Below are 12118 nucleotides of genomic sequence, written 5' to 3' on the forward strand. Positions count from 1 at the left end.
GACATCATTGCCCAATTCGGGAAACTGATGAGAGCAATGAGCTAGATGCGCTCCGACTATATCACAGCAGCAGTAGTGCAGCCACTGTGTGAAATTTTCGTCAGTTTACATCAAAACTGGTTGAAGAGTTTTACTCAAAGCGTATTATATACACTTTGGTTTTGCTCTTTAACCAGCTTTGGTTTACATTGACAACGAAAGATGGCAAGGATATCGATATGCTATGGGTATTCAACCTGATTCTGATGGCTGACTTCACTGAATTTCAAGAATTAAAATTTTATATTTAAAAAGAAATTAATAAGGTCTTTTTACTTCAAAAACCATCAAAAAATCGGCTTAAGACCCACCCCCACTCCTTGCGTACGCCAGTGCATAGGAGGCGATAGACTTGGAAGTCTGCGGGGGGGGGGCACAATTCATATACATTAGATCTGCCCACTTCACTTTTGATGCTGCCCCCCCCACGCCCCCCGTATCTCCGCCCATGTGCCAGTGGTGACTATATAGAAATTAACAGAAAAATGAATCTCCGGATACGAGAATCAACTGTTTATTAGAATCAAAATGACTGAACCAAGCGTGATTCTTATAAGCGGTAGCTACTTTACGTCATTCATATTGCAAAGGGTTTTGCTCTGTTTGATTCATAATGTTGATACTTCCGTCTACTCTGAAATCTAGAGGTGGCTGATACAGTCCAGGAGCAGAATTTTCCATTAAGTATATTCTTTATGAGCAAAGCCGCAATTGGATGAAAAGTTCTGTCCTTTTCTAGGCCCTTAGGCCCATAAAGAGTGTCCAAATTAAAGAACCGGAAAATTCGATAAGTGAAGTGTGAATTTCTACTGTTTAATTCACTGTTTGTGCTGTCATCTATTATGAAAGTTAAAGATGACTCAAGCGGTGATGATAAAGTTCGGTTGAAAAGAAGCTGAAATTTTCATTCAGTGCAATTCCCTATGAGCAATGCGCACAAACTGAGCTGAATGGCAAGTTCGATTCCTCATCAAAGCCAGGTTTTCCTAGGAGCAGGTTTCCTGTGTCGCGCGCAACGTGAATCGCCCAGCGCGACACGCCGTCCACTCACCAATAAGAAAAGCAGCATGACTGTTTTCCTACAGAGCGCAATACGGCTCACGACAGCGCTTTACGTCGGCCGTGATTGGCCGACTGCTTCTGGAGGAGTCAAATGCGTCGTACGCCGCGGTTTTGCCGATATTCTCTTCACTCTTGTGTGTTTTCTTTTCCTTCCCTTCAAACCGGAGCATGCAGACGACAGACTAGCTGATGCCAAAGCCATATACTTTATATAGCTGCCCTGATCGGATGCGCCTCGCTAGGAAAACACAAACGCGTAGCGTGATTATGTAACACGTTTCTGTCGGCGCGAAATAGTCTAATTCGGTTCACGCTACGCAACAAACCTGTTCCTAGGAAAACCCGGCTTTAGGGCATAAGGAGACGTCAAAAACAAACGACCTAGAATAAAGCAGACGACAGCAGGAACATCCATTTAATACAGTTCCCTATAAGCAAAGCCCAAGAACTGAACTGAATGGCAAGTTCAGTTCTTTCTTCGGAGCATGAGGAGAAGTAAATAACAAAGCACCTAGAATGAAGCAGACGACAGTTGAAATGAGAATTTCCCGTTTGATTTTCTGAGATAACTGATACAATTGGAATGTGTAGAGTGTCATGCGGTAACGTTTTTTGATATTTAGAAACTCAATTTGCAAGTTCGCCAACTCATCGCTAGATGGAGCTGTATAGTTCTAATAATATGATATATTGATATTATTTTAATTGAAAATCGCGTACGTATAAATTAAATTCGAAATATTGTGGAAATAAAAAACAAATCTGTGTGGGCGGGGGAGCCATTTATATATATTTTTAGAATCTGGGGGTCCTAACTCAGAGTCAGTAACATCGTGGTAACCTGTCCAATAATGGGAGCCCCAGACTTAACAAAATGAGGGGGCTCCACCATAAAAACTATATGATAAAAGTTGCGAGTCAATAAAGGTTCAGAACTGCTAGGATAAAGGAATTTTCCTATGTACCGTGTATACAGGGTGACAAGGCGTGTGGTAATTTACTGGCGAATCATTGGTCCTATGGGCATACTCTCCTAATTAGAAAAAGTATCTCAATAACATGTAGTACTCAGATATGGTGATTCATGTTGCAAAGGAATGTACAGTTATTACAATAAAAAATGTTAGCTTTTTATACAGGCAACCTGTTCTCAAGAACCCAAGTAGAAAGTTGCTGCCCTATGTCTCTTGATGCCACAAAAAAAGACATGATTTAAAGTGCAATATTCGCTGAAATATTTGAATTCGAAAAACGGAGGAAAGTGAAACGGTTAATATTGCACTTAAAAACATGTTTTTTTTTTTTGATTGGCATCAGGAGAGGCAGGGCAACAACATTCTACTTGGATTTTCGGGTTGACGGGGCCTATATGAAAAGTTAATTTTTTTTTATTTCAATAACTATAAAACCCCTTGCAACATGACTAACATATCTGAGTAATACGTATTATTTGAATACTGTTTTTTTCTAATTGGAAGTATGCCTCTCGAAGATCAGCGGTTCGTGAGTAAAATTCCATACTCCCTGTTACCTATGCACCTTGTATATGATGAGATAGAAAACGGTTGAAGATATTTTCTGCAAGATATATCCTTCAACTGCTCCGATGGGATATATATCGCGGGAAATGGTGCTCTTTCAAATAGACTGACTCATGCACCATATTTGAGCAAAGGTGTGACGTCAATATTATCGTTATAGCTGTAGTCCCTAGAAATCTCAAGTTGAATCCAGGACCGTCTTAAGAGCATCATGGGCCCCCGGGCCAAATGATTTTTCTGAGGCCCTAACAGGCAAATTTTCGAGAATCTCAACCAGATCCCATTTTTGTGAGGCCCCTTTTTCTCTTGAGGCCCCCGGGCCGTGCCCGGGTGGGCCCATGCTTTAAGACGGCACTGATTGAATCATCCCCAATCTCTGAGCAAAAGCGTGACGTCAGTATCATAGCTATATGCCATCGCGGTTCCCTATTTTGCAATTCTTTTAATGATTAGGTGTCACTTTAAAAGTTTGTCGAGAAGTTTAATTTTGTTCAAATATGGAGGACGGTGATCCCTGTCTCCCTTATAAGCGCCTTGGCAGGGAACATTTCCCTCTCAAGAAGTTGACACCAGAGGCGTTCAAGCTTTGCTCAAAGCTTGAAGAAAAAAACATTTTTAGAACGAGACAACGTAAATGCCCAGAAACGTGAGTCGGCTATCACTGTATATTAATTATTGTTAGAGAACTCCTACTACAAATACAAATAAATACAAATACAAGGCCACAACAGGCAAAATGCCCAACGAGGTGGCTGAGAAAAAGATGCCCATAAAAACATGGATGTCATATATTTTAAAAATATAGCAACCCAATTAAAAATGCAATTAACAAAAATTATAAAATGTTATACAATGCCCATAAAGAATACTTATGGTTGTCTTATTCTAAGAATGGATAGCTTCTCGACTTACCCCAACATGTTTATCGTATTTCTTTTTAAACGTGTCAATTGTGTTACAATTTACTACATCCGGGGGTAAGCTATTCCATTTATTAACAACCCTATTAGAGAAAAATTCCCCCCCCCCCCCTGCGACACCATAACCTTGCATTGTCCCGTACCAATCGATACTGGTGTCCCCTTGTAAAAGCAGTCAATTGGCGGTGTACTAAAAGTTCATGGTCTATCCTATCCATCCCATTGAAAATTTTGAAGACTTCGATCATATCTCCTCGACACCTGCGTTCATCCAATGTAAACATATTCAAAAAATGAAGTCTCTCTTCATAACTCAAGCTCCGTGTGCCAATAAGGACACGCGTAGCTCTTCTCTGCACCCCTTCAACTAAGTCAATGTCCCTCTGTAGGTATGGTCTCCCATACCTTACAGCATACTCCAGTCCAGGGCGAACTAAGCCTCGAAAAAGCGGAAGAATGACTTTAGGAGAACGCGAAGAGACCTTTTTGAAAATGAGACCAAGCATTCTATTCGGCTTTTTTGACCACCGCTGAACAATGTTCAGAAAACCTAAGCCGCTCGTCAATGAGAATTCCCAAATCGGTGACCCTAGTCCATCTACGAGATGGTAGGGGAAAACAATTGTGTATCATAGTGGGTTGTCCACCGCCAAATATCATATTGGATGTTGACCCTTTCCGTGACAATCCTGAGATATCTCATCAAACTTGATTTGCTTTATTTCAGTCACTCCAAAATATCTCGGCTTCTAAAAACGCGTTGACGTTGTTTCTACTGTAAAACATATTTTACATTCCACTCCCTCCCCCCCCAGTCAATCAACTGCCAGTGGGTGAAGGCAGCTTTTGTTCAACGTCAGATAAGAGAAAGAGCGCGAAAAAAAGAGAAACGGGTCTGTTTTTGCCCCCTTATTTCAGCACTGTCAAGAAATATACGCTTCAGTATAAATAGTACAAAAAAAAAATCCCCCCCCCCAAAAAAAAAATTATCTTCCTAGAAACCCACACACGTCATGGCATGTGTTTTTGTAAACTATCATAGTGAGGGAAATAAAAGCGATTGCAAAGTAAATTTTCTTGTTGGGGAGGGGGGAGCAGTTATCAGCTCGCAATCGGAGGAAAAAATTCTTCTTGAAAATAGGTGGCAATTTGCGAAAGTTTCTCAATTTCGAATGTGGCAGTTACAATACGGATCAGGAAAATTTTAAAGACCGCTTAAAGGGTTAAGTTGGTCATTAGGAGCGAAAACTGCTGAAACTAATTACACATTTTGTTTTGAAAATTAACTATTGAAAAGGAAAAAACAAAACCAGCCTTTAAGAAGGCTTCAGAATTCGTTTATTGAGCAATATTACGCGTGTTGTGAGTATACGAACGGAAATATATAATCACATTCATTTCCTCACACCGATATCACAAACGGTAAGTAGTGGTCAAATATATAGATACTTTAAGAGTAAACATATAAACTATCGTAAATTCATAAATTTATATATTTCAACTCCTCCAATTAATGTCTAAAGTTGTTTGAAAGTGTGATTAAAACGAAAATAATAGATTTCTTAAATACAAATTCGTACTTCCCTTGTATAATAAACGAATACATTTGAAACCCCTGATGAACGGACACCCCCCCTCTTTTACTGACGAATTTGTTTTCCCTCTGGTGCCCGTAAAAGAGAGGTTTTGCTGTAGTATCATATTTTGTTTACATCATATCATATGTAGTTTAGGTTCGGAATCCTGAATGAATATTAGAATCTCTGAAGAGAGCACAAAAAATAATGTATATACATATAGAAAACTCATAATCGTGATAACTTGCATCAAGGAATGCTTTAAGGTTAGGTTCACCAATTTGGGGGAGGTTTCAATTGCAATCAAACAATATCTATAAAGCCCCGTTTACATATGCAATAAAATATCCCAGGAAGTTACCCGTAACAGGGATTTTCGCTACAACCCGTTTACATGGCGTTTAGTTTATGCCGGTAGTCCGCTTTTTCTTTCCGGAAGTCGTCACTGGTTACGTGGATTGAACGGAAGTGGTTGGTTCAAGATGGTTGACGAAGGAGCTTACAGTAGTTTTTGCAACACAAAGGATTATGGAAGAGGAGGTCGAAGTAACCCACCATTATTCCGCAACAAACTCTTTTGACGGATCTTCGTCCCTCCTTTCCCCCCTCGCCCCATGAGGAAAAACGTTGCTATACAGGTAATAATCACCAAAGTGACCCCCCAATGTTACACATGTTAACGGGGCTTATATTGTTGTGTGTTGTATAAAAAAAACTTGATCAGGCATGCATATATAGCGCACAAGCGTGTATTTCTGCTTATCTCTTGGATATGAGGGATGGTAAATTCCGAAAGTTACCAATTGAGTGGAAGCCACTCCTTTATTTTTGGATCCAGAAATTTAACCTCTGAAATTTCGCCTACCCTGACCGTGTGAATGACCGAGTGAGTGACGCAGTGAATAAACGACTGGTGTGTGTGAGTAGCGAAGTGAATGGGTGAGTAACCAAATGAGTGTGTGATATACTGTATGAGTAAGTGAGTGATCGTATCAGTGAGTGAGTAACCACATGAGTAAGAGAGTGTGAATGACTGCAGGGGTGAGTGAATTATCACATGAGTGATCAAGTTAGTGACCATGTGAGTGACCAAGTGCGTGATCGTATGAGTGACAAGAAAGTATACGTATATTAGTGATAACGGTAGTGACTGTATGAGTAACTTCACTCAGTCATGCGATCCCTCATCCCTTGAATTGGTCACTTATACAGTCACGCACCCACTCACCTGGTCACTCAGCCAATCAGTTTGTCACTCATACAGCACTTACTTGGCCAGTCACTCACACGGTCAGGGCAAGCCGGGGGGGAGGGGCGTTGGTTTTCGGTCCTGAACTAATTGATTATTTATTTGAATTGCTTGTATATTTGTGCTTGAAATATCTGTTTGTATCACCATCTCCAGGGAGTCTCATCTTCGGCTACACCATCGTTTAAGTCAAGAAAATTCCGCTGAAATATGATGTCCTACAGAAAACAAAGAGCAGGTAAATACGTTTATGTTAACGGGGAAAAATTCCAGACGGATTTCTGTTCAAGTTAGGGCTACCAGACGTCTTCCTTTTCGCTTTTCGATGTACTCCTACGTTTCCGAAAATTTGCCATTTTGCCCTCCTTTTGAGGTGTCCGTAATTATTTTTATTTTTTCCGTGGGGAATTTTTTTTTCTACTCCACACCGTGTATCTTTTCATTGAGATGAGTGTTTTTCATGTGTTCTTTCCAGAAGTTCATACGCTTTGACCAATTCGCCCTCGAAATTCCCAGAATACAAGAACCCAAGTTGCCTTCAAGCAGGACAGATGCTATTCTATGGCCCAGCTTGCCCCAGGCAGCGGCGTATATGAAGGGGGGAGGAGATTGGCGGGCAAGCAAGTTCAGAAGGGGGTGAATTTGAGGAATTATTGGCCAAGAAAATCAGTAGTTTGGGAGAAGGGCGGCAAAATTTGTACGGCATTCAATAAATCCACCTCTCCTCAGATAGCTAGCTGCTTGGTTAGTGAGTTAATGAGAACGTGACCTGAAGGGTTTGCAAGCACGTGAATGAGCAAAAGCGTGACCTAGAGTGTGTGTGCAAGCTTGTGAAAGACCAACACAGTGACCTAGAGTGCGTACAAACAATGTGAATGACTAAAAGAGTGACCTAGAAAGTTTCTGAAAGCATGTAAATGACAAAAAGAATGACCTAGAGCATGTGCTAAGATATAAATGATCAAAAGAGTGACCCAGCAAGGAATCAGGTCAGTGAGCAATCAAAAGAATGACTTGAAGCGCAAGCATGCGAGTGACCAAAATAATGTCCAAGTATGTGAATGACTAAAAGAGTGAATTAAAGAGTGCGTTAGCTTGGAAGTGACCAAAAAAGTTACTCAGAAACCAAATGTACTTGCAGGAGTCGGGGGAAGTCAAGTGGGTTATAGCACAGGGTGACGAATTCGGGGAAAGATTAGTCAAGAAAATTAGGCTAGAATGGGAGAAGAACGGCAAAATCTGTGTAGCCCGCAGGTGGCATAACCATAAATGTGCCCCTGGTTCCAGGATAATATGAATATAGTCCGAAAAAACCCCAACCATGTCCAACTTTAAGAATATCATAGTATGCTCAGCAACATCTAATGCCGTGTGTGTCGTGTACCGGGGGGGGGGGAGGGGAAATAAGAATACCATAATATGCTCAACAACATCTACAAGGCGGTAGTGTTACCCTTTCCATTCAGAAACAAAGAAAACAGATTCAATCAAACTCAATGCGGATTCCTTGTAGCGGCATCTCTTGTGAAAATTTGGAAAAATAACGTCATGAAAGAGTGCGCAGCCGTCCTTCTTTCTCATTTTTCGAACCTGGTAACCCTGGTTCAAGTAAAAATTACATGTTGAAATGTTTAAATGCACTTTTCAACGGTCTCTGAATCTTTGGGATAAGCTGCGTCAGATTATGCAAACGGGATTATTCAAACAAAATATTTATGGTAGAAATATTACAATGTGAAGTTGGGGTCCTTTCTACCAAAAGGGAACGTATCCAACTTGTTCATCACTTCCGTATTTTGGATTCAAAACGGAACATATAACAAAGCAGTTGTGTCCTAATGGCGTTAAGGGGGGTTTGTTTTTCTCAAAACGGCAAATTTTTCAGAAGCACTTTCAAAGTCGCATTCCACATTAGAACCTCTTGATAACGGACACTCATAGGACCGAAAATTCTGTCCGCTAACGAGAAGTGTCCGTTAATAGACAGTAAAACACATTGAGTCATAATTCAGAAAGTCGTTAAGTCATTTAATAATTCAAGAAAGTGTCTTGTTAGTGGAGGTGCTCGCTAACCGAAGTGTCCATTATGGGAGGTTCCACTGTAGAATGATCGTGTTTCTTACGTAACTCACGAGAGAGTTGTAAGAGTAACTTCCTTAGAGCTGGGGGGGGGGGGAACCTTCTGGAATCAACGGGTGACATAGAAATTTTCAGTTTTTCAGACTTGGTCAGCTCTAATTTTGATCAAAAGGTAACATTTCCACTAATTTTCAGTCAAAACGGAAAATTTCCAAAACTTGAATGTTGCTAAATTTCCTTCAATGTTGATCAAGAAACATAATTTCAACATTAAGTCGAATTCCGTTATAACGAACTCCAAGAGACCGGAGAAATCACTTCGTTATAAAGTTATAAAGGAATTCCAGGTTGTTCCTATGTAAACTTTCCAATTTTCTAAAGCAGTCCATTTCGAAAAAAAACAAAGTGTTTTTATATACTTCTAACGTAAATCTCGTACCTTCCAACTGGGGTGACTTTGCCCATTTTTGAAAAAAAAAAAAGTTTTCAATATCAAGAAAAATTACAAGACCTTGAATTTTTATTTGTGCAACCATCTTAATAACCAGGTGAGCCCCATCATCCATTATCATTATTACCGTGTTTCCCCGCAAATAAGCCCTACAATGAGTTTCCAGGATTCTCCTAATATAAGCCCTACCCCGAAAATAAGCTCTAGTTAAAATCGTTAATCAGAGGGGCCGTTCAAGTATTACGTAAGCAAATTTTTAGCCATTTTTGACACCTCCCCCCCCCGTCAGCAAAATTTCGTCATCAGCTCTGACCCTCTGAATCCAACTCATATTTTCATAAAGGGTGGTTGATGACGTAAGCATTATCCAAACCCCCCCTCCTCCCTTGTCATCGAAAGTGAGCAAATCGGAAACACCCTCCCCCCCCCCCCCATCGATGATAACGTAATACTTGAATGGCCCCAGATGCATTTAGTATGTCGTTGCAACATACGACGGATGTATTGAACCATAAAAAAATCATGATTTTATTGTTGTTATCAAACAAAAATGTTAATGAACGATTTTATTCAAATTAATACAGTAAAACCTCTCTTTCGTGAACACCGGCGAGACAAAAAAATTCGTCCGTGAAACAGTGGTGGCCGGTCAAATCAGGGATTTGAAATGCATGCTTTTATTATACGGGGGAAAATTTTTATTTTGCCATAAAAAAAGGGTGACCGTATCTGAAGAGTGTCCTTCAAAAGGGGTTTCACTGCACTTGAAATAAATTATAATATAAACTATAATCAAATTATCGTTAATACCCATCGTTGGACGAGAGATGAACACCTACGTAAACAGGTAAATTTGAGACTGACTTTTATCAAAGCAAAATGAATGAAATCTCTGGAGAAACCACGAGCACGAGACACCCAGGCTCTGTCGGAAGAAGGAACTTAAGCACTTCGGCTCCCGGGGGGGGGGGGGGGGTAACCCGGACATCTCTGGCAAAACCAGACGTAATTGATATGCCAAAGATTACATGTAGTGCATCGTAATTAGAATTATGTAAATCGAAGAATCAAATGTGTCAATTCAAAGTCAAAGGGCAATGGTCACTGGTAATAAACCATTATAGAAAGTTATGTAAAATAACATCGCAAAAGGCGCCATCAGATCTTTGATCGATCAAGGATTGTATGACAGAAGGTAAGAGCACCCCATTCCACTCGGACAGTTCAATCCACTCAGTCTAATTCCCTCTTGAATATCTTGAACATTTCTTCGAAGCTTCGTTAGATTACGAATCCATCATGATAATCGTTTGCTAACAGTGATTTACTGCTACGGCGTTTCTAACAATGAATAAAAAAAGCAATATATGACGTATTTTGGCTACCCAATGCAGTTGCCATAAGTAACGGTTTCTCAGGATGCTTCTAATGTAAGCTCTACCCCGAAAATAAGCCCTAGTGCATTTTTTGGAGCAAAAATTAATATAAGACCGGGTCTTATCTCGGTAACACGAGATTCACTCTTATAAAGAACAAATATAAACAGAAAATAGCCTGACTTTAGTCATGATTTGTTCCAAAGCGGAATCTTGAATTTCTGTGGCAACCATTCAACCTGTAACTTTTCACTACCTGAAGTTTTATGATTTTCTTTCGATTCCGGATTATTTTTCAACTATTTCAATACAGTCGAATCCCGTTTTAACGAATTACGTTATACCGACATTCCCGTTTTAAAACGCTTTTCTAATCCCCCGGATAAGTTTACATAGGGGCATTTTCAAATAACCTGAAATTCCTTTATAACGGAATTTCGTTATAACGAAGTGATTTCTACGGTCTCTTGGTGTTCGTTATAAGGGGATTCGACTGTATTAGATTTAACGTATTTTCTTAAGATGATAGATGCTTGTAGCTTTGAACTCTGTTAAGTTGTTTTTTGTGTATATTAACTTATATTGCGGTGAAACCACCCGTTCAGTCCATTTCTCTTTCGGTCTCATCGAAATCTGAATTTGAAATTAGTTTTTCCAGGAACCTTATGCATCCTTATAACAACAAATGAATTTTTAATGTTTATAATTTACCTAATTTCAACTTTAACGTGAACTTTTCTGATTCATTGTAGTTTCATGGATCTGCTTTGAGAAAGATTCATAATTGAGCCATATTAAAAAAAAAAATTCATTACATTGCTTTGCGTTATTTTTGTTGTCATTGCGGTTCGCTTGACACCTTGTGTTAGTCACATCACCCTAAATCCACTCACATCCTTGTTATATACGCATACAAATCAGGTGGATGGAGCAGTCAACCGATTATGCCAGGATACTTTGCCCATCCTGTTTTTATTTTCTCATAAAAAGAATGGGGGGGGGGCGACACATTAAAATAGAAGAAAATCTACATAAATCATACATACGAACCATGTATAAAACACGAAAATTTTAATTTCGGCTCTTAACCAACGGACTAACGGGTTGAATGAAATAGTTTGATTTCAGTTTTGAAACTGGTTCAAAGTCACCGCAGTTGACGGTAATTGTGGAAATGTGTCCTCTTAAAAATAAGCTCCTCAAACGATTATCAGGGGCGTCGGAAGTGTTTGGAACTCGTGGGTGCTCGTCTTGATCTTTAATTGGGAAATTTTGATTTCTGAATCGATGCAATGGGTGCTTAGACCCATGCTATATATTACTATCGGTGCTCGAGCACCCACAGCAACCTGGCTCTGACACCATTGATGATAATAAACAAAACGAGGTAAAAATTTTTGAATGAAACTTCCCGTTTATGTGTAATTTAAAAATTATCTTCATGTATTTGAAGGGAAATGCAGAATTCGGCCAGTGAAAATATTCTTGAAATCGAGGAAGGCAAGGGCCCGTCAGGAAAAGGGATCTGGAACGTTGTCCTCTCGGAGCAGCTTTGATAGTTACGCTAGCGCATCCTCTCGGACGGAACCAACGTATCACAAGACGACCAACGACTGGGTAGATGCTGCATTGAAACTGAAGCATCGTCTGAGAATGAGAGTAAGAGCTCTAATTATAATTTTTAAAATATATTCCACCCATATTTAAATTTATATACCAAGCGTTTTCACATCGCGCGCTGTGGTAAAGATGGCTACAAATACCTATACAGTGATACCTCGGCTAATGAAGATGATTCGTTTCGGAATTACGTTCGTAAGTCGA

The sequence above is a fragment of the Pholcus phalangioides genome, unplaced genomic scaffold (genome assembly GCF_987345545.1).
Source record: "Pholcus phalangioides strain wild (caught in Gottingen) unplaced genomic scaffold, Ppha-v1.0 ptg000036l_1, whole genome shotgun sequence".
In the NCBI taxonomy this organism is placed as follows: Eukaryota; Metazoa; Arthropoda; class Arachnida; order Araneae; family Pholcidae; genus Pholcus; species Pholcus phalangioides.